Genomic DNA, 25,343 nt, shown 5'->3' on the forward strand with positions numbered 1-25,343 from the left:
TGTAAGCCATAGGGGGGCCAAGAAATAGTTTGGAAACCACTGGGGGGGGGGGCAGGAGAAAAGGTTTGGGAACCACTGGTTTACAATATAGAATATAAGTGTACCATTCTTAAAGCTCATCAGTGAAGGTTATTCATTGTTGAACCCAACAAAAGCCCATCATGTTTCAGTAAACAGATGATCCAAAACTGTATCTTGAAACAGTTTTGGAGCACCACAAACTGCACTAATGACAAGGGTCACCCTTTCACTGTGAGAGTCAGTAATGTTTGTAGAAACATATTTTTAAATTTTAAACATAATTTAAAAATGAATGAAATGCCTCAAATAATTGTGTGTGGTTTTGACCAGGCCATTTAGATATCCTGGTTATTTTCTTTTTTAGCATTGTTCTATGGATTTCTTGACTAAGACTAAATTCCAGCAACATTCAGCTGATGATAGGTGGCTTCATGTTCATTTTTTAAAGACATTGATATTCAAATGAATGTGGTAAGCTTAACTATTACAATATTTAAAAGCCTCTTCCTGCATTGCCTGAGATTCATTGCAAGTTGATACTTTTCTATTGACCAAACTTTCTACTGTCTATTATGGCCATGTTTGTTGTTTGTCCTGGCTACACTTCCAAAAATGTCATCTTTTCCTGCTTGTACTGTCACAACCAAACACACTGGCTGTAGTTCTTTGGGGTTTTGTAATTTATCTGCACACTGCACAGGCTGACCGTGGGGGTGAATATGCTAAGATACAGACTCCTGGGGATATTGGCCACTGACTGGAATAGTCTCACTGTGTTGTAATTTGCTTTCCTAAGGTCATTCCTCCCTCTTTGGGATTTACTCAACAAACACACCTGAACTCTCTAAAGCAGGACTTTGTTAAAACTTCAGCTTTTATATAGCTGCTCACCTTTATTTATGATCAGCGATTTTGATTAGTGTTATCTGACTGCTTCACAAACTCATAATTCCTGTGACAGCATCAGGGATATGCTGAAAATACACTTTATCTGCGCCAACGAAGATTTTCTCAACTCATCTTTGAAAGCAATTTTTTTTTTCACATATAAGGGGTAGGGCACCTTTGTATCTGAGTTTCTTGTACAATCGTCTATCTTACGCACAAGAAACATACATAAGCAACACTGATGAACAACAAAGCCGCTTATCTTGGCACACTGGGGATTAAGTTTTTATTTCAAAGAATGGTAGAACAATGGTACGATGGAAAATATATTGTTGTGTTCAAGTTGTGCTAAAAAGTGTTACCCTATGAGCGAAGGTATTCTAACCTTAAAATATGCCTGCTGTACATTGTATGGGTATGTTCTGTATGTTTTTCTTTACATATTTCAGTTTTAATGTATAGCACTGTGGGCAACCTAGCAATTTTTGAAATGTGCTACAGAAAGTTAGTTGATTGATTGATTGATTGATTGATTGATTGATTGATTGATTGATTGATTGTGCTGCTGCAACATGCTTAGGATTGAGATGCTATTCAATCAGACATCTCCGATGCTAATGTCAGTGTGAACAGCTAGAACAACACTTTATACCAGGAGTATCAAACTCATTTTGGTTTAGGGGCCGCATACAGTTTAATCTGATCTGCAGGGGGCCACACAAGTAAACTCATTGCAAGATTAAATAGAACAAATAAAAGTGGACTTGTTGTTGATTTTTATATTAAACGAATTTCACTTTTACAAAATATATTATGAATAATATCAGTTTTTCAGAAAGGCATCTGCAATTTCAACAATACTTTTACTCAGTTAAGCATTTATTTAAGTGCATTATGCATAAGAACTGATCTCATAAGAACTGATCTCAGTGATTGTACAATGTTGCAAAACATTTATTCACAGTTTTTGGTTCTTAAAAACACTGTCCTGCATCACAAAATACAACAGACAAAAACTAAGAAAAAATTTAAAATCAATTTTCAACATCTGGGAAGCAATTTGAACAAATTATCTGTCTTCACACATTTGAAATCTGAAGTGTCAGCTGTTTTAAACAGACATTTGATGAAATACATTTGTTGATGCATAAAATGCATACATATAGAAAAACTTGCATACATAACATGTATGTTAGCATGCACGAGAAATATGAGGTTGCCAGGGCCAAAATAAAAAGCTAGTAAAGCATAGAATCGATCTTGTTTACAGAACCTGAAGCTCAGTGCTGCCATCTGCTGTTAGTTCCGCTGCAGCGTGGCATCATGTAAAACACAGCGCCCCTCGTGGACAGTATAGGAACTGCAGATTTTCAATTAAACGAAGGATATGTTTTTTCATGAATAATGATAATGCATTTAGCCCCCAGGCCGGACTAAATCGTTCGGTGGGCCAGTTCCGGCCCGCGGGCCGTACGTTTGACACCCCTGCTTTATACCAACCGGATGTTTGAGTTACACAACTGATTAAAAGCAATAAAAGAAATTGTTTTGAGCTCATATGTCAATTTGCTCAAGAATTTATTAGCAAACAAGTAATTTTTTAATTAAAAAATGTTGCTTATTTTATCAAAATATAGTTTTCAATTACAGTCAAAAGACTGTTATTTCTAATTAGCAAATAAAATATTTAATATTGAGTCACTTCCTGCATTTACTTGCAGTTTTGAATATATCAATACTTTATCTCTTTCTTCAGCTTGAGTGGCATGACAGTCAGTTTTAAATTAGATCGCATTACAGCTTATTTTGCAGCTACAAAGCACCTTTAAACTTCCCTACTTCTACAAAAGCAAGCATGATAATTAAGTGGAAGCTGAGACACTGGAAGGAAGAAACTGCTTTTCAAAGGGTGCTAATATCAAACAGTTGAGTGGGAGAATCAGAGATCTTGTTCTTGAGAAATTTGAATGCTACAAGTGAATGTAGACTAACGTAAGAAAAAGAACAGAGAATGAATCCCAAGCTCACAGAAATAAACATGTTCTCACACCATGTTACAAAGTCCCAAAGAGGAGGAAACACAACCCAACTTTAAAATCGTATTTTGTTAATTCCTTTTTTCCCTGTACAATGTGAGTAATATAGTTTTCTATTTATTTTTAACTAGTGGATGCTTGGACATTGTTTTAGTTCCATATCCAGTTTGTTCCATTGTTTGACTCCAGTTAGTGATACAAAATATTTTCATGATTGTTTGGATACGTCTGTGTTCCCCTTAAGTTGTACCTACCATTAGTGATGAGCAGATGAGGCCTCATTGGGTGTATGGCACATTTCCCAAACTGTCAATATTGTGTTGAAACTATGTTGCTCTATCACTCACGGTGACATCTGCTGGACTTAAAAAGTCATTGCAGACAAATTCAATAAAGACTGTAAACTGAACAAGGTTTATTTATATGTTTTTCTTTAGAAACATCAGCTGTTGTCACAGGTTGTCATTGGAGAAAAAATAAAATGCATCTGTGTTACTAGTTCATTTTAATTACATGTACAAGAACATTAAAATAGAAATAAACACAATTAAAAACCATGACAAACTTGAACTGGGAGCAGATGGTTGAGTTGAAAGTCCAGTTCAGTCTCCTGGTTTCTGGAAACAGCAGGGTCTATGACGGAGTGTTAACCGGTTCATCCCCCTCACGCCGGGCACGATGATGCCTCAGCATTGTGGAAGAGCTCCAGTTATAGCAAGACAAAACCTGGGAGCAAATCCAACATTTCATCTACTATATAAATAAAAGTTAATTCATGTAAACTAATTCTGATATCCTCTAGGAAGGAATTTGAATAATCCAAAGGAAAAATGATCAAAAGTGGAAATGAGAACGGAATAATCATTTATCCTATTCTCCGTGATGAGATCAAAATGATCCTACACGGGAAAACCTTCCTCTTCCTCAGTTGATCTATGCCAGTATTCAAAATACGAGCCAAAAACCAACACAAGGCAAAGAACACAATCTCTATCCAACAAAACCCACAAACGTGTTGACAGTTTCTTCCTCATAAATACAATTTGGCGAGTTCACATCCAAACAACACAGGAACTTTATCGGTCGTGTGGTTTTCCTTGCGGTGATACACGCACCATCGCGGGGTTTCATCTTGTGTGCTCGATGCATGTGCCGAGATTTCTGTGTCGTCTGGCTCATCACTACCTACCATCATTTTCATAAAGCATTTCCTAAACGTGTTATAATGGATTTTATACATAAACAATACATTTTGGCAATTCACAATGTCCTGCAATTTTAATAAGTTATTAAAACTATAATTATTTGTGTGTGTAAGAAAACTAGCATTGTGAATTACTCTGACAGCCCTTAATTGCAATACTTTGTAATGATGATTTATATGTATTGCCCCATACTAATGCGCAAGAAATTAGATATGCTTGATTCCTTGAACAAGATGTGGAGTGACTTACTATTCAGATAATATCTTGCTTTGGCTATAATTGAAATACTTGATATTTTTTACAGACATTTAATGTGAGATTTCCAGCAAATTCTATCATCTAATATAACCGCTAAAATCTTAGTTTTCTGCACTCTCTGTATTAACACTCTAATTTTATGCAGTCTATGCATTTTTGTTTATTGTTAGTCAATATTATGAAGTTAGTCTTGCTCAAATTTTGTGATAATTAATTCATATCAAACCAGCTTTTAATTTTAATGAATTCTGACATAAGGTAAGTTAAGGTAATTTTATTTACTTAGCACATTTTCAGCAAAAAAGGCAATTCAAAGTGCTTTAGTATAGTAATAGTATCCAAAAGCTGTAGAATCTAACCAGAAGCTAAAATATTTATATCAGCAAATAAAATAAGTTTTAGGACTGAAGATAACTTACAGATGTAATTAATGTATAAAAATAATTCGAAACTCAACATTAACCCTTGAGAAACACCACACACAATATCTGAACATCCCAACTAAAATTCTCCCAAATTCACAAATAGTTTTTTGTTCAAGTAAAATTTAACTCAATTTAATGGAGTGCCCCAGATCCCATATTGTTCCATCCATCCATTTTCTTTACACCCTTGTCCCTAGTGGGGTCAGGAGGGGTGCTGGTGCCTCTCCAGCGAGCGATTCGGGCGAGAGGTGGGGTCACCCTGGACAGGTCGCCAGTCTGTCGCAGGGCAACACAGAGACAGACAGGACACACAACCATGCACACACACACACACTCACACCTAAGGAGAATTTTAGAGAGCCATATTGTTCCAATTTGCTGAATAAATGTTGATTGATGGTATCAAATACTGTTTTGAGATCAATGAATACACCTACAGCAAATTTGCTTTATCTATAGAGTTAGTCATCACCTCAATAAATGAAGTTAGTGTGTTCACTTAAGTTCAGGAGCAGGGCCACGCCCAAACCACACCTCTAATTTTCCAAGCAGCCTATTTACAGTCTGCTCACCCATTCATCCCAGTCTCTTACATTTCGTCAGCCGTCAGACCCATAACTCTAGCTTTGATTACAAATCTACAAATTTAACTCACCATGGAATGTGACATGGCTATTCAGCTCTAGCCTTTTTAATGATCTTCAATACTCCATCTGTTGACAAGCATTCTTCTTTTCCAGTAATGAGACAAGCTCTAGTCCTGTGGCCGAAGACCACTTAGAGGCGTCAGACATCAGGCTCATTCCCCATCCTTACAAGCTTCACAAAATATCTGTGTACATGCATCACTTCTATTCTTCCTTCTTTCATGTCTAGTTGGCCCATGCATCTATTCAAAGTGTTCAAACACTCCTGAATCCAGCTCAGCCAAAACTTCCTACTCTATTTCCTTGCAGTTTCTCCTTTTTCCCTTCACTCCCCATTCACAAATGTTTTTCTAATGTCAATTATGCCACTGCATTTTCCTCAGTCTAGCCCTCCTCATAAGTTCAGTGCTTTTCTTCTGTTTCGCCTTCATTATGCCATCAAGTTCTAGATGGTATTTATTTAGATTTAACCAAACTACATCAGTAGCTTCATTCAGCCTAGGGAATTACATTCAAGTCTGGGAATTCAAAAATACTTTATTAATCTCAAAGGGAAATGTATATTGTCATACCTCATTAATTTGGATTCTTCAAATGAAGATGGTGATGGCTGTTGGCAAAGAAGATCTCCTGCGACGGTCTGTACTGCACTGAATCTGAATTACACAATAGTAATTCAATGTTGAATTATGGTCAGAATGGTTGATTTTTGGTTGAAGTTGACAATGGATCAACCCTCAATCAATCATCCAATCCTAGCCGAGTAACCAATGATGAAAAGATGCCATTGAATCAATGATGGGTATTCAAATAATAGTCTTAAAAAAATGCCATCTGATGGAGGATTTTAAAAGTCCTTTTCTGCTCTGTTAAATATAAAAATTATCCACACCTTTCTATCAATTATTTTCATCTATTATATTTATTTGCAGATAAAACTATTTTAATTAAATAAAAATAACAATAGCTGTGGATGTGTGAGTAGAACATTATATGCAATCAAAGCCTTAAAAAACAAAGAACAGTTCTCACCAATTGAGTCTCATTCACGATTTAGTGCTGTTCAAATGAATCAAATCACCAGTGAACGACACATCAATTCTCTCAGCAGGTAATGACTTAACTTCTTCCAATCAAAGAACTAGTCCTGACGTTTGTTTTCTTTCCACTGGTATTGTCAGCTTTTCTTTTGAGTGGTTTTAAGCCACGTATCCATTATTATTTTTAACACAATCCTTTAGTAAAGTTGATCAACGCTTATTAATAGCTTGCAGACTACTGGAGGGTGCCTGTGGACTGCCAGTAGTTCAAGGACAACAGTTTGAGAGAGTCTGATCTAAAAAAAAAAAAATAAATGAGATAGCTGCAGAACGCTCCAATTACTCATGTCTTGTTTTTGTGGTCTGCTCTGCATATCCATAACCAGAACCAGATGTGAAGAAGCAGCAAGTAAATCCATTGTTTACAATACTTTACCAGTTGGTTTGTAATCTGTGACGCTGTGATTTATTGGTAATGAGTATTATTTTCTCAGAAGTGGTATCATTTTAATTTACTTAGCTACCCTTTGTAGAAATTGTTGACATAGTTTAGTAAGTAAAACTAATTGTTATTGCAATTAAAATTAGTTAAGTAAAGCAAAATTCAGTGATTGCTACAATAACTTAAGTCAGCTAAGTTGGAGCTCCAATGTATTTTTAGTTGGTTATACTAAATACATCTAATTTATTTATAAACTGAACATAGCTATGTTTCAAAGATATTGTTTATATAAGCAAATTAAGCAAATCACATTAAGCAAATTGAACAAGTTATTTTGGGGATGTAGGCCTTTCCAACTCATCAGAAGCAGTTTCACAGCTTCACATGTTAAATGACACCAGACAAATTAACACAAGGAGAGGTGCTTCCAGAGGTAATGGTGCTGCGTGGAGTAGACAGCTAGTAGCATTAGTGTGTATGAGATCAGTGGTAAATCCATTGTAATCTCCTTTTAAGCTACAGACCTGCTCCACAGAGGCCTCATAAGCAGGAGATGGCCCATTATGAGTGGGCCTTTCATCTGGCCGAAGGAGATTACATCTAAGGAATGTTCCACTCTCAAGTTCTGTGTGGAGCTCCCACAATGCGTCATTCTAGTCACATCCACTTTAAGGAGATGTCTCACAGACCTTCAAAAGTAACACATACAATTTGCCTGAGACTTACATTTTCATTGAATTTTAATGTGGTGTTGCTGAACAAGTTAAGATTCTAGAGATGGAGCACTTTGTCCTCCAGCTTTCCTGATGTTTGACTGTAACACTCAGTCTGAACACACTGACGTAACATTAACATCCCAAGTGAGGATATGCTTCTATTTTCACAGAATCTCTGGATAGATTTGACCACATGTGTCTGGTGAAAGAGAATATTTCTGAAAAGGCTGAAAACCCCTTGCTAATACATAACACTGCAAACAAATTCTGAATGTGTTGTTAAAGGTAATCTTCTAAGGAGAAAAATCCATTGTTTACTCTATATTTATTGCTGTACAATGGCTGCTGGTAAAGGAAAATAGGTAACACTTTATTTGAAGGGGTGTACATAATGGCATGTTCACACCACACGCATTTTGAGCATCAGGCACGTCTAATGTAGTGACTTTTATCCCCCCACCATGTGTTCTTAGGCTATATAGTACACAGCAGCTTATAATTTGCTAGATTAAAAAAAACCTGTTTGCCTGCCTTTAAAATATGTTTAAGGACTAACTTTACCTTAATAGAGTTTGATACATTTAGCCAACATTACAGCAAGCTAATTTAACAACATGTAATTTAAAGTTAGCTTTAAATTGCTGAAAGCTAACTTTACCTAGAAATAAAAATATAGGTAATGTTTTCTTCTAAAAGAAATTTTAAATTTAACAAGAAGCATACCTCATATATCTATAGGTGACATTTTTCTGTTTCCTTTTGCACAGAGGGCCTCAGAGTTGGAATTGAGCATGATGAAGACTTCTTGATATTTTCGTCAGACTACATTACAGTTGGTGCACTGCTGCCTCTCACTGGTGGAGACAGCGTATTGCCCTACTCAAAACGAAGACTTAAGTAAGGTCATGTTTGAAATGCAAAGTTCATAAGTGTTTTGTTGTAGTCTTTTTTGTTTGCGTTTGTTTTACTGATTGAAGGTTTTTACCAAAGGTGGGGACTTGAGTCACATGACTTGGACTCGAGTCATCAATATTTATCAATATCAATACTTAAGACTTTAGACTTGACTTGAAAAAATGTTCAGAGACTTGGACTTGACTTTTACGCTAATAACTTGGGACTTAAATTGGTGTTGAACCTGTTAACTTGAAAACACTTCATATTTTACCCATAATCTAAAGCCTAAAACTCATAATTTAAAAATTGGGGCCCATTAATTCATGTCATTCATACACATACACTCCATACGTATGTGTGCATAAGCTGCAGCACAACCAATCTAGTTAAGATTTAAAAATGAAACAGAAAAATGGGGGGGGGGGGGGGGGGGGGAAAAAAGGAAAGAGGAAAAACCCCCAAAGAAAAAAATCCCCCCAAAAAAAATTTNCTCATCAGATGTTATAAAGAAAATTTGGATTCCTGAAGGCATCCCATGTGGCCCCTTTAGGTCCAGGCTGGGACATGCTGCAAACCCCACCCTATCTGTAGCTCCTTCCCTGAAGTGATGTCACAAATATGTTACAATTGTGGGAATGTTGATTGCTAAATCAACACCAGACTGAGTGTTAATGTAGACTGTTGGAATTAATTTAGAAATCAACACTGGACTGGATTGCTTTTTGTTTAACACTTTGGAACTCTTTAGTGAGTTTTAGGGAAACTAACACTCATGTTGTTGAATTAACACTGTATTTTTAACATAATCTGACATTTCTGAATTTGCTGTGTAGTGAGTAGAAGATGAATGATGGGTGTCCCACAGCAGCATCACCTCCTCTTAGGTGAGCAGTCTGACTCTTCCAGTCACCTAGAAACACCTGCTCTCTCAATTTTACATAAATTAAAAGCAGTAACTTATGACAGCTGTCATAACACACAAGGAACAAACTTAACAATCACTAATAAAACATAGTAAACACCATTAGAATGCCAATGCTGGCGTACACAGGACCTCAAATTACCACCGACGGTGACATCACCGTCATTAAAAGAATACACAAGAAACGAGGGAGAGAGGAGGAATGTTAAAAACATGCTAATAATTACACCACAGAACCGAAAGCATGGCAAGTCTTAAAACCAAAGAATTAACTAAATTTGGGAAGCCAAGAGGGAAAACTCTAAAAATAAAGCAAAACACAAAACGTCCCAAAAATGTCAAAAACGTCTCAAAGATCGTGACATTTCTATCATCCTGTATCAGTCTGCACATTTTCCTCTGACATCAGACAACAACAAGATATTTTCATCCATACAACTGCTGCTCACTAGATAGTTTCTTTTTTTTTTTCTTTTTTAATACTCTAAGCAGCTTGTTGACACCGACAACAATCGCACGTTCAGACTCACTCCAGTCCCCTTCCTCCTCCTTTTCTGATGGCTGCTTTGAACTTCGGCGTTTTTCTTCACATGTGGAGGCAGATTTAGAAGCCAGTCAGTGACAAGTTAGCAAGAGAGGATTAAACAACGTTGTTGCCTTTGTATCTTTTATCACGATAGGGCAGGCTACAGTTTCAGAGGTCTCGCACCATTGGAAGCTGCAGTAACAAGAGGCAACTTTCCTCTGACATTTATAGAAAGAAAACCAGTTTCTCCTCATGCTATCACACCCAACTACACTGCAGTTTCTAGGCAAGCGAGTATTTTACCCGCATCATAAGGTTTTAGGCTAGAGAAACTTGAATGTTTTAATGGATTTATGCATTGCAGGTGATGTGTGTCTGAGTGATGAGGCCTTAGGAGGTCAACATCCTTTATCAAGGTGTTGTTAAGCAGCTTCTTTCCTTGAGGCTAAGTGGGTCAAAACATATTTAACTGACTCTGAAAAGTCCAAAAATTGCCAAAAGGTCTCTCAGAGGGATGCGGCACTCTTGAAATTGCTTAGATCGCGGATCCACAAATCCAGGCCTCAAGGGCCGGTGGCCTTTTAGATGTGTCTCTGCTTCAACACACCTGTGTCAAAAAATCAGGTCATTAGCGGGACTCTGGAGAACCTGACTGCACACCGAGGAGGGGATTCAGCCGTTTGATTGTGTGGAACAGGGGGCTCATTTAAAAGCTGCCGGACACAGGGACTTCAGGCCTGGATTTGAGGACCGCTGGCTTAGATATCTGGGCATGGTCACAGAAACATAAAACATTTTTGTTGCAAATAGTCAAGAGGGTTGCAAGAAACATGCTGGGAGTTGGGAGGGGGGAAAGACATGTAGTCAGTGCCAAGAACTGGAAAAGAATATAGGTAGAAGCTACCAGGAGCTCATTATCTCCCAGTTTTGTAAGTTTTTCATAACTGTAGCTACCTGGGGTACTTAAAAGTTCAAGATGTTCAGAGCTCAAAGAAATAGGAAAGGTAAGGAAAGCTGAAACCTGACCATCACTGGACAGGAAGCATAAAGCTGAAGCTGAGCCAAGAAATGTCTGAAGATGGATTTTTCACGGGTTTTATGGGATAATGAAATAAGAGAGCGACTCTTGGAGGACCAGATGGATGGGCCATGGCTGGATCAGTACCGGACACAGAGTCACTCCACTTAGTCACATGCCAGAAAAGTGGAGTTTTTGTACTGGTACGGACCGGTTTAATTAAAGTTGGACGAAGGCAAGCGACGTGTGAATGAGTCGTCCTGTTACCTCTCATTTTTCTCTTTTATTCCCCGACTCTTTTCGAGGTCACGTTCACATTCAGGTGTCTGAGAAGAGCAGACCTGTGGGAGGGAAGACTGGAGGAGGAGATTCATCTTTCTCAAGCAATTTTTTTTCTTTTTTACTTTCGTTTTGCTCAGCCTTTATCCTACTAAAATGCTTCACACATTTATATTTTAATATAATGTTATGGTTAGTTCTAATAATTTTTCACAGGCAAGATTTAATGGTGCCCCCCGCCCCGGTCACTTGGTGCTGTACGGGCAGGGTGTTATTTGGATGGGTGGACCTTCAGCGTTGCTGCTCACAGTCCAAAAATATGAAGTTAGGTTAATTCATCTCTCCAAATTGACATTAAATATGCAAACAGGCTCTCACCCAAAGACTGCTGGAGACAGGCACCAGTCAGGACAGGTGTGCAAAGATGATGGATGGATCGTGACCACTTGCGAAATGTGTAAAGATTTATTGAAAAATATCTCGAGCTCCTACTCAAGCCAAGATTTTTAATTTTTGTTTTTAATTGAAGACTTCCTGATGTAGAGGAGGTGTTTCTGTGAGGCAAAATGCTTGTTTGTGTCACCTTCGCTCACACTTTCAAACACATTTCAAAGAAATTGGATAATTGCATGTTGCACGTCTTTGATCTTCAACAACGCGGGTGTGTCAGAGTGACATCCACGTAGATGACAAAACCCGAATTTCACCAGCAAAACGACGCTCGGTGGCGAGATGATCAATGTTCCCCCCCCTCAGCTGTCGCTGCTTCTACTGCTACTTTTGTGCTTGGTTCGTGTGTTTGGACTGTTGACGTTGCTGCGTGCGCGGTGAAATGTGGAAATCAGTTAAACAAAGTGGCAGCGTCTGAAAGGAATGGATCATTTAACGTACATTGTTCTCTGCGCTTTGTCAAAGAGACGTGTGGATGTGTTTTTCAAGTTGATTGCAATAAATCGCACTTTGGTTTGGGGGGGAAAAAAAAACTGAACTCTATCAAGAGAAGTTTTTCCTTCTCCCATAATTGAGACATGAGGGCCTTTTCATTGGATTTAATTTAATGTTACAGCTTCCAAAACCGCAGGATGGATTTCTTCCTGACTACTGACTGCTGTAGAGCTTTTCATTTAGCCCCACTGTAATGTCTTAGCTGAAACAATGCCTTGTGCCAACAATTGACACAAAGCCCCTGCTTGTTCAGGAAAAAAATACAAATCACCCTGCATTGTTCTGCTCCTCAGAAGAGCTAGATCTATACCCAGGGGCACTCCAGTGATTTGGATTTGAATTTGGTCCAAATATGCTCAAAACCTGAGGCTCAGCTGGTTCCCTATGCATCTCTCACCGGGACAGCAGCAGCAGCAGCACAGAGGTCTGGAGGAGCACCATGAATCAGAAAATTCATGACACATTTCTTACCTGTTTGGACATTGATTTACAGGGACGATCGCTAGAGGGAAACACTCCAGCTTGCTCGCACGGAGACGGGAGTGTAATCAAATTGACGATTGATTGTGAGAAGAAGGTCAAATTCCGCTCTTAAAGAGATTAAAACCATCTTCACGTCAACTTTGATGTAAAGGTTTCTCAGCCAGTAGTGCAAAAGGTAGGCAACAAACAGGGGAAATCTTTGCGTGTGTACCGGAGCGCGACCTTGCGGTAGCTTCAACGTCGACAAATCGGACTCTCAGAATTTTATCTCATTTTATTTTTTACATTTTGGTCTCATTACAAACACAAACCTCCTCGTCTTTTATTGTGATTTCATGTAATGGACTAACACAAACTGCATAATTATGTGGCAAAAGAGAGAATATGAAGTTTGACTCTTTACTCTGATACAAATAAAGTCGCCAGAAGTCAGCTTGGACAGTCAAATAGAGTCCACTTGTGTGAGATTTACCTGGTTTGTATAAATCCAGCCCTTCTGTAAAAGTCCTAGGAGATTTGTTGGAGAAAATTGGTGAACAAACAGCATCATGAAGACCAAGGACCACACACCAGACGGGTCAGGGACGAGGTTGTGAGGAAGTCTGAAGCAGGGTTGCATTATTAAATAATGTTTTTTACTTTATTTGGGTGATCCACAAATCCAGCCATTGTGGAGAATTAATAAGATAAAGCAATTAGTGCTATTTACAATTTGCCACAAGCCATGCAGGAGACACAGCAAACATTAGGAGGAGATAGCCAGATGAGGCCAAATTGAAACTTTTTGGTTGCCATTCACAACGCTTTGTGTTACAGAAAACGGGGCATTATGCTGTGTGAATGCATTGTGATACGTGATGATAGGACAGTCTTAAACAAAAGGCTGGTGTGGAAGAAAATCTGTTAAAGGCAGCAGTATCATTTGGAGTGGGGTGAGGATTTACTGTCCAGCAAGACGGGACAACAATCCTGGACAAGTGGGAAAGCGAAGGAATACATGACGACGAAAACTCCTCATGCAGAACTTGAACTTTCCAGAGTCTTGTATATGTGTTTCTCTGGCCTCTTTAGATGTAAATTAAATCCATAAATCACTCTGATACAAACAGCATTGATCATGTTCTTTATTATCAAGGCATAAAGGAATTGCACAGATTTTAAATTATAAAAAAAAAGCACACAGCACATTGTGAAAGATACAAAGTGTTGCTTTTATCAATTAATTTGCACACCTATTTTGAAAACTCCTTATAGTAACTGATAAAAACACACGTCTTTTTTTTATTTCTTTGGCTCAGTTTGAGAAATTGATTTGCTGAAGCAATTTACCGTTCATTCAGAGGCAATGAAATCTCAGAGTATTTATGTTTACGTTGGAACCTCATCTTTCAGGAAAACACGAACCTTCGAATATCCAGGACTATTATTGACAAATATTATAAGTCTGTCTTTTATTTTGGCTCATATTTAATTCATGAAATGGATAACAAAAACATGTTTTTCTGCAAGCTCTCCCCTCTTCCTCAACATTCCACCTAACACGTTTTGTGCAGGGCTTGCAAGAGACGACGATGTTGAAGTGAGCCGATCCTAACTCGGCTTTTTTCTCCTCTTGCTTCCAGGGGCAGACTGTCGAGTCCTGGAGGCCTTGCAGAGATACTCCTCCTTCCCCACATACCTGCCTGTCAACTATCAGCTGCTAAACACGGAGTTGGGTTTTTTCCTCAAGGAAGCCAACCAGGACTTCATGAGGAACTCTAGCCTGACCTCGCGGACTGAGGCTTTCTTCGTCTACCACACCAGAAACCTGCCGTCGGTGAACGCCAGCTACGGGCCTCTCTCAGTGGAGCAGCCTGTCCCGCTGGAGCTCCTGCAGACTCCCGGGACCTTCCCCGCCTCTTCGGTATTCACCTTCAACTGGAAGGTACAGACCTTCATCATGAACACGCAGATTCATTTAGCCAAGCCCAAAGTCCAGGTGCTGTTTTACATCGCCGGCAGGGACTGGGACGACTACAGCACCATCGACAAGCTGCCCTGCGTGCACATGTTCGCTTTCCACGAGACCCAGGAGGTCCGCGGCGCCTGCCAGCTCAGGGGGGAGCTCGGGCTGTGTGTGGCCGAGCTGGAGCCGCTGGCCGGTTGGTTCAGCCCGCCCAGCGTGGTGCCGGGGCGGCAGAGGAACGCCGAAGTGTCCGAGGGCACCCCGGTGGAGCTCTACTATCTGCTGCGGTCCACAGAAGCAGGAGAGTGCCACTCCGAGGAGTCCAGAAAGGACAGCTTCATCCGCTCCAATCAAGAAGGGCTGTTTGGTACCTACACCTCCACCCCGCTGAGGAGGATCGGTGGCGTGAGGCTCTACAAGAACCCCATGGAGCCACCTCTGACGGAGTACTGGCTGGATGATAACTTCATGGTCATGGTGCCGGCCATGCCCATGAGGCAGAGGGAGACGGTGTCTGCCTTTATCAGCGTGTCGCCCTACTCCACCGTGGAGACGTTCACTCTGAGGTAAGAGGCCTTCTCTTTCTTTTCTTTATCTTTAAGTCAGCCTGTACCTTTCAAACTCTGTGTCATTCTACCCTTTGTCATTTCTTCACAATTTCCCTAAATCATAGACATTTTCTAGACGAAAGCTTTTAAAAAAAAAAAAAAAAAAAAAAAAACAGTCAATCAGGAAACCAGCAGGAGGATCCAGAAACCTCTTTTCTCTGTCTTCTGTCGTTCTTCTCAGTGTCACCTGTTTAAACTCTCCATCTCTTCCGGTGACAGAATATTTGTTCTCAGTGACGTGTTCAGTCTATTTTTCATAAATTTCAAAAACAGCCAACTAAAAGAAATACACAATACTTGTGTTATTCAGTTCAAAATGGAAAAAAAAATCATCCACAGCCAAAGTTGCAGTATGGTATGTTTGTTTTTGATGAGGGTTTCATTTTTAAATCTTGTTTGGAGAGATTTTTCACTCAGATGAACCCAAAAACGTCATTTATTTGATTTATGTAAATGTGAAAGTCATCACTTTTTCCATATGCATTCTTCAGCTATTGAACTTGCTTACATTACATATTAAAATTACAAACTTGAAATCTGATGGTTGAATAATCTAAATAAATATTAAAAATAAATATCTCATGTGCTAAGCTTACATGTCTATTTATCCGATCATGTAGCAGAGAAGAGCCTTTTCAAATTGAAAGTGTTGCTTATTTTCTCCATGTTTTCCATTAAAATGTCATTAATTACAATTAATTAATGGCAGACCTCGCAACTAACTCAATTAAGCATTTCAATCGAGTCCCACCTCTAATTTATTTGCATAATAAGTTTAATATTAGTTAACTGGGGAAAAGGCTCAGACCAGGTGGCAAATCAATTTGGAGCTTTTTGCTTGAAAACGGAAATTGTTCTAAACGCGAGTGTTTTCCTCCAAAGACGAACGACGTCTAAAGATTAGGCAAAATGAAAATGTGTTGCTCATTTCAAGCTACACAAATTCTTCTGGTGGAGTTTCTTTTTGTTTTTGCTCGCGAAGGAATGCCCCTGGAAAAAAAACAAAAAACAAAAACACATTGAAGTGAACGAGAATTTTAATTGGAAGCAAGGTAAACAGGTTTGTCAAGCAAACAACAGAAATCCTCAGAGCTCTTTTTTTCCCCCTCTCTTTCTTTTTTATATATTTGCATTTAATCGCCAGCTAGTTGTCCAGGAGTGATAAAGCATTTCAAACTTTTTTTTTTTTTTTTTTTTCTCCCCAAAGCTGTGAAATGATTTGTTTCATGACGGGGGTGGGGGGAAAGAAAAGTAAAGAACAAGCCAAGCGGAGCGCCGAGGCGACGCCTGTGGTGTTTTTATTTGGCAGCCTGCAGCACATGGCAGGCGCAGGTTGGCCATCTGAGAGTGATAGATATGGAAAGAGCTCTGTGTGGACCTGGGTGATAAGGCCCGTCCTCCAACATGCGTTTGTTAGGATGCTTAATCACCGGAACGAGGAGACCTTGATCTGTGCATTCACGGGATCATTATCGTCCGTGTTGAACGCGCTTTCTCGCCCCGGACGTCGTTGGCCGGGGCCATGAAGGCAGAAGGCGCTCACAGACTGGTGAAATGTGTTAAAAAAGGTCTCAGAAACATTCGATTTCAATATTCATTGCACTAAAGTAATATTTATTTTCCACTTGGATCAAAATTTTTCATTTATTTTATTATATTTTTTATTTAAAATAGCAGTTCGGTTTTCTCAAATTCACTTCGTCTCTATGTCAGAAAGCTGCATGCTGTGATGGATATTATTGAAAGCTAATTTCTCACTTTTTTTTTTTTTTTTTTAATAACCAATTATCCAGGCAATTTATTGCTTTGTGAATGCTCAGCGGGGGATTGCTTCTTGTGATATTTCCGTGCCGATACGGTACTTTTAATTTAACGTTTCCAGATTTAATTTGACCACCACTGTCTTCATAACCAGCTGCCAATCAAGAACTGAAAGACGTGGCTTCTCCCTCAAACTCCTAAAAATGTTCAGAGTATTTTTATGTGTCTGCGGCTTTCGTGTCTCTGCCACGCATGCACTGATTCCCATTACGTGTGTCGTACCTCCCCTGCTTTTGACGAGTGATCATTTTTTTGGATCAAATTAAAAAGGGAAGAATATGACCTCAGGGGAGAACTGCTTCATTTTTTTCTCTCTCAAAGGGATTCAGTTGTTCATTGCGACGGTGTTCTGCAGGTACCAGGTGGAGGACTTTGGTCAATAGATGACAATGTTTAATATCCTTCTCAAAGTCTAATAATTTATACGGTGGACTAGATTAGCCTTCGTCAAACATCTCTTATGAAATATACTCTGTGTCCTCATAAAATCTCATAAAATTTTAAAATCCTGATGCCCTGTGGCACCAAACAGGAAAAGATCTACTTGTCCTTGGTGTCTGGTTTAACAACTGAACTTTTTGACATGTATTAGGGCATTTTGAGTTTACTAAACAACAATTATTAATGACAATGAACGATTCTTACTTTGCACGAGTGCATATACATATTTTGCACAAATCGAAATGTTAAAATGCGTGAAGGCAAAGCTGAATGTCCCGCGCTGTTGTCCGCTTCCTGCTGTTGGAGCCGGCTCCAAAAGCATTGGCATTCGCATACATTCACATAGAAGGCGTTCGCATAGAAGTCGTTCACATAGAAGGGGTTCACATAGAAGACGTTCGAACCGCATCAGTTTACTTTTACCAAACCTAGACCTAAGCTTTTTAGACAAGGTCACTTTTTTGATCCATATCAGAATTTTATTGCGTATTCACACAATCAATCCAGTCAATCAAATTTTATTTGTATAGCACATTTCAGCAGCAAGGCATTTCAAGGTGCTTACTTCCATACCTCCTCAAACATGCCGGAACAAAAACCCACAGACAGTTTGAGTTTAGAAACAAAAGGAGCCACGGCCACCATCCTCATTTAATAACACTTTTTAACTCCTTTCTTATTTTAGCACCAGTAGTTGTAATAATTGTCGCTCCTCTGTTTGAAATAAGATTAATTAGATCATGTTTCTCAAGGTTATCATAAAAAAGCTCATTCTCCACCGTTTCTACTCCCAAACACAGCTAAAGTCTTGTTCTCTTGAACACACATTGTTGTATCTTGCATGCTGAATGTTATGACCCTAATAATAACTACTAGCTGCGCTTTATATTATTGTAGCATGTTTAAGCATAAAAATAAAGAGTGTGTCTTGTTGCTAAGCAGTTACATGAAGGAACAGCTACTTAATACTTTTATTATTATTATTTAAGTTTATCATGGACCGTTCGATTTAATAATGCAAGCAATGCATGCACTTTGGTTTTCCTGTGTCATTGTTAATTCATGATAATATTCCAGAACTATAGGAGTCATATGTAAACCAAATGCAATTAGGGGGAAGTGATTTTTTTTCTTTTTCTTTTTTTTAAGGTTATTTTCTCTTTCGGTGTTCGATTGCAGAGTGAAAGGGGTGGGGGTGGGGGTGGGGGGGGGACGGTACAAAAGAAAATTGCTCCATTTTCTTTCTTGGTGCAGTGCTGCCATGCAGCATGAGTCACCAGATAGTAGGGGCCATTATATATTGAGAGCATTGTGCGCCCCGGCAATAAATAGTCAGACATTATTTTTAACAATAGATTAGTCAATTCAAGTAACATATTTCAACACATTTCGCGAGAGGTGTTCTTTCTATAACATGCATCTGCTTCCCTGTGGAGCACGGCAAACAAAAACACGCAGCAGCATGGCTGCAGTATTCTCACTCGGTGTTTAAATACGTTTCTGACTTTGCTGACAGTGACTCAAGTGACACACTCACTCGAGGCGGTTTATTGAGTTTTAAGCGCCGTGCGTCTTTAGGCTCTTTGCAGCATTTCTTTCAAACGCTCTTTGTCCAGAAATGCAATTCGCCCACCGCCCACAAGGCTCCCGTGCAACGCACTGAGCAAGAAACCTTCGAGAGAAATTGCCAAAGCTCATGAATACATTATAATAAAACAATAAAACCTGGGTTGTTGCAGCATTTATAACAAAATAAATCCAAGCATAAAGTAGTCAGGGGGTAGTAGCCCACTCAAACCATATGCTGAGCTTCATATTTCACGTCAACATTATTTGCACAATTTTGTTTTATTTTTTTCTTCTGAGCAGGAATAATTTGCCACTCTGGCACACGTCTACACTGAAATATATCTCACTGGGAGGACTGGACGCATATACAGGTGGTGATTTAATAACCTTTGCGGCACATGTGGTAGCAGTGCAAAAAAAAACTTTATCTAAATAGATCTTTTTCTTTTTACATCAAACCAAAACTATAAACATTCTTCACTCCTCCTGCATCGTTTGCAGGGCTGAGCCACTGCGTTCTACAGAGGCATCGCCTTTTTTTTTTTTTTTTTTTTCCCCGGCTAACCTGGCAATTAAGAGAGAAATTACTGCCAAAGATGCCTGCAGGTCATTGTCTGGGCAAAGCATATTGTGGTGCGAGTGGCTTTTAAGCTCATTATGTGGGTGCCTAAGCCTTATAACGCAAAATTAATATTGACAGACTTATGAGGGATGCCTCCTAATGAAATGTTTCTCAGGATGGATTTCAGTTGTGCGGCAACTGCGTGCAGTTTGACTGAGAGCGTGCCTCCTCGTCTCCGCTCCCCTCTGTCCACGAGATCTGGAAATTGATCGCAGCACGTAATGAAGGATGTCTCAGTTCCTAAAATACACCAGAAAAGGAATAAAGAAGAGAGAAAGTGAGGTTCATCTTTTGGGAAGCTGCATGCCGCTCGCGCCGCTCAGAGAGACTTCACAGAGCGCCACGCGGCGTCAAGCGCCACCATTTCCTGTTTGCGTTTCCTGTGATTAATGCAAATCGTGCAAAACTTTAAGGCGGAAGGAAAAGGATACGTTCGGTCGGATTGCATTGTGTGGAGAGCGGTTTTTAAGTACTGATTCTCAATAGGACTTAAGTCTAGACTTTGACTAGGTCACTTTTTTTTTGCAGCTCTGGTGTTGTTTTTAGTGTAGTTGTCCTGCTTGAACATACATTTTAATCAGCTCCCCTGTTCTAGTGAATGACATTAACACCACAGCACCATGCTGCCGCTGATGGAGGGGGGGAGCAGTGAGACCCTGAGGTACAGAAACCGACTGGGTAAGCTGATCAGGAAGAGTGTTCCTGTGACGAGGAGAGGAGTGGACTCAGTGGGAGCTGTGCTGGAGAGACATGGAGGGGATCCTATGTAACACCAGGAACCCTCTACATGACACCCGGTCTGCTCAGAAGAGCAACAAGCTCCTTACCCTTTACTGCAGAACAGAGCGCTTTAGTTATTAAGAGATTTCTTTTGGTATAAGATTGTATAAGAGCCTGGTCTGAACATTTGCACTTTATTTTTCTTTAGTACTATGCCTGAATCGAAAGTATTTCTTCTTCACTGATTGAATTGTTAACTGTAAAAACCATGTATTTAAGGTCATTTACAGTGTTGGATTTGGTCCACGCATAGCATTTCTTGCTCGACGTAACGTTTCGAACGTCACATTTGGGTCTCCGCAGGTTTGCTGCATCCCTCACGTAGTTTTTTGCCGATTGCTTGGTTTTAATGGTTCTCTTTCTATGCTGGCTTTATTTTCACCATTTTTCACCAGGGTCAGATTTCTGAGATGCCTTCAGATGAACATGTCTACATCTCGTCCTTCTCTAATTAATGCTCTCTACACCTGGTCTCTGTAGGTCTGAAGATAGATAAGCCATACTTGCTCCATTTTTGGATGATGCTCTGTGAAATGTTCAAAGTTTGAGTTACTGTTTTATAAGCTGGCAAGCAGGTCTTTACATTTCTTCACGACTTCATCCTTGACATTTCTGCTTTGCTAATTGTTCTGGATATGATTTTGATCTCCAATGGCATTATAGCAAATATATTTAGAGTTAATACTTTGAAGGCAGAAGGTTGAACTAGATTTTGTTTATGAGAACCAGAGTAAAGAGGAATTCAAGTACATGTGGCTACAGTGTGACAAAATATGAACAACTTAAGGGAAAGAACGTGCTCATGTTTTTCTGTGCAACATTTATGTGCAGAAAAACGATGCACTGCTGCGCCTATGTGCCACATATCACATTTAAATCTCACTGACTAATTGCGTGGCTTTTGAAGCAGGGATGGCTCGATTTAATTGATTTCTTGTTAACCCTTTACAGTCTCTGCTTTGCTCACATACCCAAACAAAAACACAAACCAAAAGCGACAGACAGACAAACGAATGGAAGATGGAGAAAAAAAGAGAACTGAAAAGAAGATCGTCTGAAAGTCTCAGATGTTTGCGCCAACCTCAGAATCACTGCAGCTCTTCTGTGTGCGTCTTGTTTGATGATGTGCCCTCTCTGGAAAAATGTTTTATTGGAAACGGGTTTAATAGGGAAAAAACCCCGTCCGTCTTCAGCAGCTCTACAGTCGATGCGTGTTTGCGTTTGTGCTGGAGTGCATTCGCTCGAGCTCTTGTCTGCAGAAGTGTTTGCTCGAGTGCAGCAAGAGGTGTGAGCATCTTATTATGCTAACACTGAACACTGTAAATGTTGCATGAACTAGGGGGATTGGATTAGTTTGCCTTGTCTTTAAGAGGCAATGCATCTGCAAACTATCTACCATTACGCTTCATTATGCATGCTGATGGACAGCAGGGACAATACAAGAGGCAATTACTCCTTGTGATACAAAGTGAAGACCAAAAGGCCAACACTGATCCAGGCAGCCTGAGGAAACCCAAGCTGAATTTTTGTGAAAAGACAATCTTTTTTTTCTTTTTTTTTCTACATGGAAGTTGAGGTTTCCGCTGTTGAAAACAGAGGGGTTTATTACTATGCTTTATGTGAGGTCACAGTTTGAATATTGAAGAGAAAAGCTTGCCGACTGTCATCTGTCAAGGACTCTAATAGATGTGACAAATCACAGCAGAGCGGAACACAGTTTAAAGTTTTTGGATTACAATAATTCAGAAAATAAATAGTCAATTTTCTGTCGTTTATTTCTTTTCTGAAGGCTTTTAACAATAAAACCGGCTGACAGGCAGAGAAGTTTTCTTGAAGTCAAAATGGTTAAAATCAGTACAAAATGTCTTTTTTTCCCCCCACATTGTTTTGTCCATCCACATTTTACAACTTCTATCTTGCAACATATGTTTTCATGGATTTTGCTTCTTCAAGTCCAAGTCAAATCTCAAGCCTTCAACCCCAAACCAAAGTGAAATCTCAAGTGTTTTGCCTGAAATCCAAGTTCTTTAGTTTTCGACGCTTGTCCAACACTCAAAGTTTCAGAGGACACCAAGGATATCATGAAGGAGAAGCGCAAGCACAGAGTGAGACACGCCAATGTAAGATCATGAATCCCAAAGATGGAGTAACATATTACAACATCCACCATCAGAGTAAAGTCTCAAGTTTTTTTTTTGCCCCAAATCTAAAACAAATCTTACTTCTTTTCCCCAAAAATCCAAATCAAGTCTCATTTTCTTTTGCTTGAAAATTCCCAAGACTTTTGTCCGATTCTTACTGATGATAAAATCACAGAACATCACTTTAAAAAAAATCTGATAGATCCATTTTTTTTTTTTTTTTTTTTTTGGTCAGATTTGAGAAGTAATCAAGGCAAGAATCGAATTTGCTTAGAAAAATGTCTGTTTTGGAAATGTAGTAATGTTAACATCCCTGTGTTTAGGTTTTTCACATTTTTATTTACGTAATACTACATAGAAATAGAATACTTTTTTTTTTCTCCAACCTTATTAGGAAACCATATCCAAAATCTGTATCTAATATGTGTGCAGTAAACCCCTGTTATTTGTGGGGGTTTGGAAACACTGCTATCCGCAAGTAACTAAAACCCACAAACACCAGAGATCCCCATTCAAAAACAATTTTTATTTTCAGTACTAATGGCTCAGATACCAAATATACTTTAGTATACTTTAATACACACATTACCTTATGCACTACAGCAGAAACTAATCTGCAGTCTTCCTCATCTCCGGTCTTTGGGATACCACCAATCAGTGCCAAATAAATGGCGCTGTGGTCGATCGCCCACCTACTGCCTCGCTTTCATCCCCCTCATCACATCAACGAAATTTTGTTCATGAAAGTCAAGATGCTGACCGTAAATCTCTTTAAAGCACAAATCAAAACAGAACAGAAGTCCTTCATTTTGTGACTAAGGACTGACACACTCAAATTGTCTCCATTTTAAATTCTTGCCGTTTTTTGTGTTTGGATATTGAGATTCCTCTTTTTTTTTTTTTTTTTGCTTTAATCAGGCTCACTCCTGTACGCTCACGATAAGACCCTAACTGCTTTCATCCCACATTAACTAGTCCTCTAACAAATGTCTATATATCAACACACCCTGGGATAAAGCAATGTTAGTGAGATTATCTTTAAATCTTTTTGTTTCAGCTCAAGGCTTTTAGCTGCCAGCTGCCCGTGTGGAAATAATACTTCATAGAAATAAATGAAAATCTGCTTTGAGCTCAGAATCAGACCAAAACATAAAGACTGGTGGCTCGATAAGTTCGCATGCGGCCACTTCAAATGGTCAAAGTCAGGGGGCATGTGCATATATCTGATTCATTGTGGTACAATCTCATTTGAAAGCCATCGCCTCTATAAACAGGACAATGAACAGGGGCTGGATCTGCAGCCATAGCAGAGCTCCTGCAGACCAGGCTATGTGATGAAAGAATAAGAAAATGCCTTGTCATTTGTTGGCAGGAAAGTGAGCCATAAGCCATTTTCCAGCTTTTCCACTTTTAGGGGAGAGTAAAAAAAAAAACTAACAAAAAAAGCACTGCAGTGCAGTGATTAAGTCTTAACATAACTAAAATGAACACCTTAAAAAAATGCAATAAATACATTTTGTTAAATGCTTTTCAGCCAGTGGAAATGTCTGCAAAGCTGTTTTTTTTTGTTTTGTTTTTTTTCTCAGTGTGTAAGAGGATTCTGTGTGATTTGGCATCTGGCCTGTATCACTTCTGCATTTGTGAAGCAAATCATGTTCTTTGCTGCTAAAGTGCATCACGTTGTAAACAACAGCAAAGCGTTTGCGAAGCCTTCGTAGATGCTTAAATACTTTAATGGAAAAAAAAAACTGAAAACATACAAGACAAATAGAAAAGCTGTTTTGTTTTTAAAGTTAATTAAAGTAGTCTCCCCACATTTCCAGCACACGCCCTGATGGATGTTACAAGGTGTCAAACATCCTCGTGTCTTATGCTGAGCTCGCTGATTTGAATATGCGCCACTGCATTCGGTACATTTTTATGAGCTTTGCAGAGAGTGTGGACTGGCTGTTTGTTGAATGAGGCTGTGCTAACAAAGACAGAAGCCATGATCTGGGAACGCACAGATGCAGAACTGCTGTAAAGGAGCAGAACAGCGAGGCGCGTAGGTCCCATATCTGGCCCCCATTGTTTCTGTATGGCCCCTCTGGCAGCTTTTTTAGTAAACAATGCAACGTTGGAGAAGGGAGGACGGCACTCTAAAAGAAAACTCCACAGACTGTGTAGTACAGTGTCTGCATTGTTTGACTAACATCGCCGAAGGAAAGGAAACAACTCTAACGCTTGAGAAGCTTGTTTAGCGAGAGGGACACGATAATTAAGGAGCCGTCTTGGAAATCTGATACACCACGACCAACAAATGGTCTTAAAATCCATCCGTCATCCGTCCATCTTTATCTAACCAGAGTGTATGAACTGATGGCCGACTCGAGTGCAAACACATGTTGCCAGTGGAAAAGCTGTGCAGGTGTGAGCTGATAGTGAATGTGATGTTTGTTTTCTCCATCTGTTTCCTTTTTCTCCTCCCTTATTGGCGGTTGGGGACAAACAACAAATTGAAGGATTACAATCGCCAACTAGTAGATTTATTCACACTTTGAACCTTCACTTTCAGCGGTCAACTTATTGTTGCGTCCTCCAAGTCCTTCTTAAATCTATAAAAGGTATTAAAATTGTGTACTTCTGTCCCCCCCCCAAGCTACTAAGGATCCTCGTTTCTGTCGCTTGT

General features: G+C 39.4%; 1 pseudogene; it reads left to right on the forward strand.

Moving 5' to 3' along the window:
• LOC106937690 (transmembrane protein 132C pseudogene) overlaps positions 1-15,263 on the forward strand; it is a 49,035-nt pseudogene extending 33,772 nt beyond the window's left edge.
• Positions 15,264-25,343: the final 10,080 nt, after the last annotated feature.

This window comes from Poecilia latipinna, unplaced genomic scaffold, assembly GCF_001443285.1.
Source record: "Poecilia latipinna isolate Pla-1442-1.1 unplaced genomic scaffold, P_latipinna-1.0 Scaffold2413, whole genome shotgun sequence".
Classification (NCBI taxonomy): domain Eukaryota; kingdom Metazoa; phylum Chordata; class Actinopteri; order Cyprinodontiformes; family Poeciliidae; genus Poecilia; species Poecilia latipinna.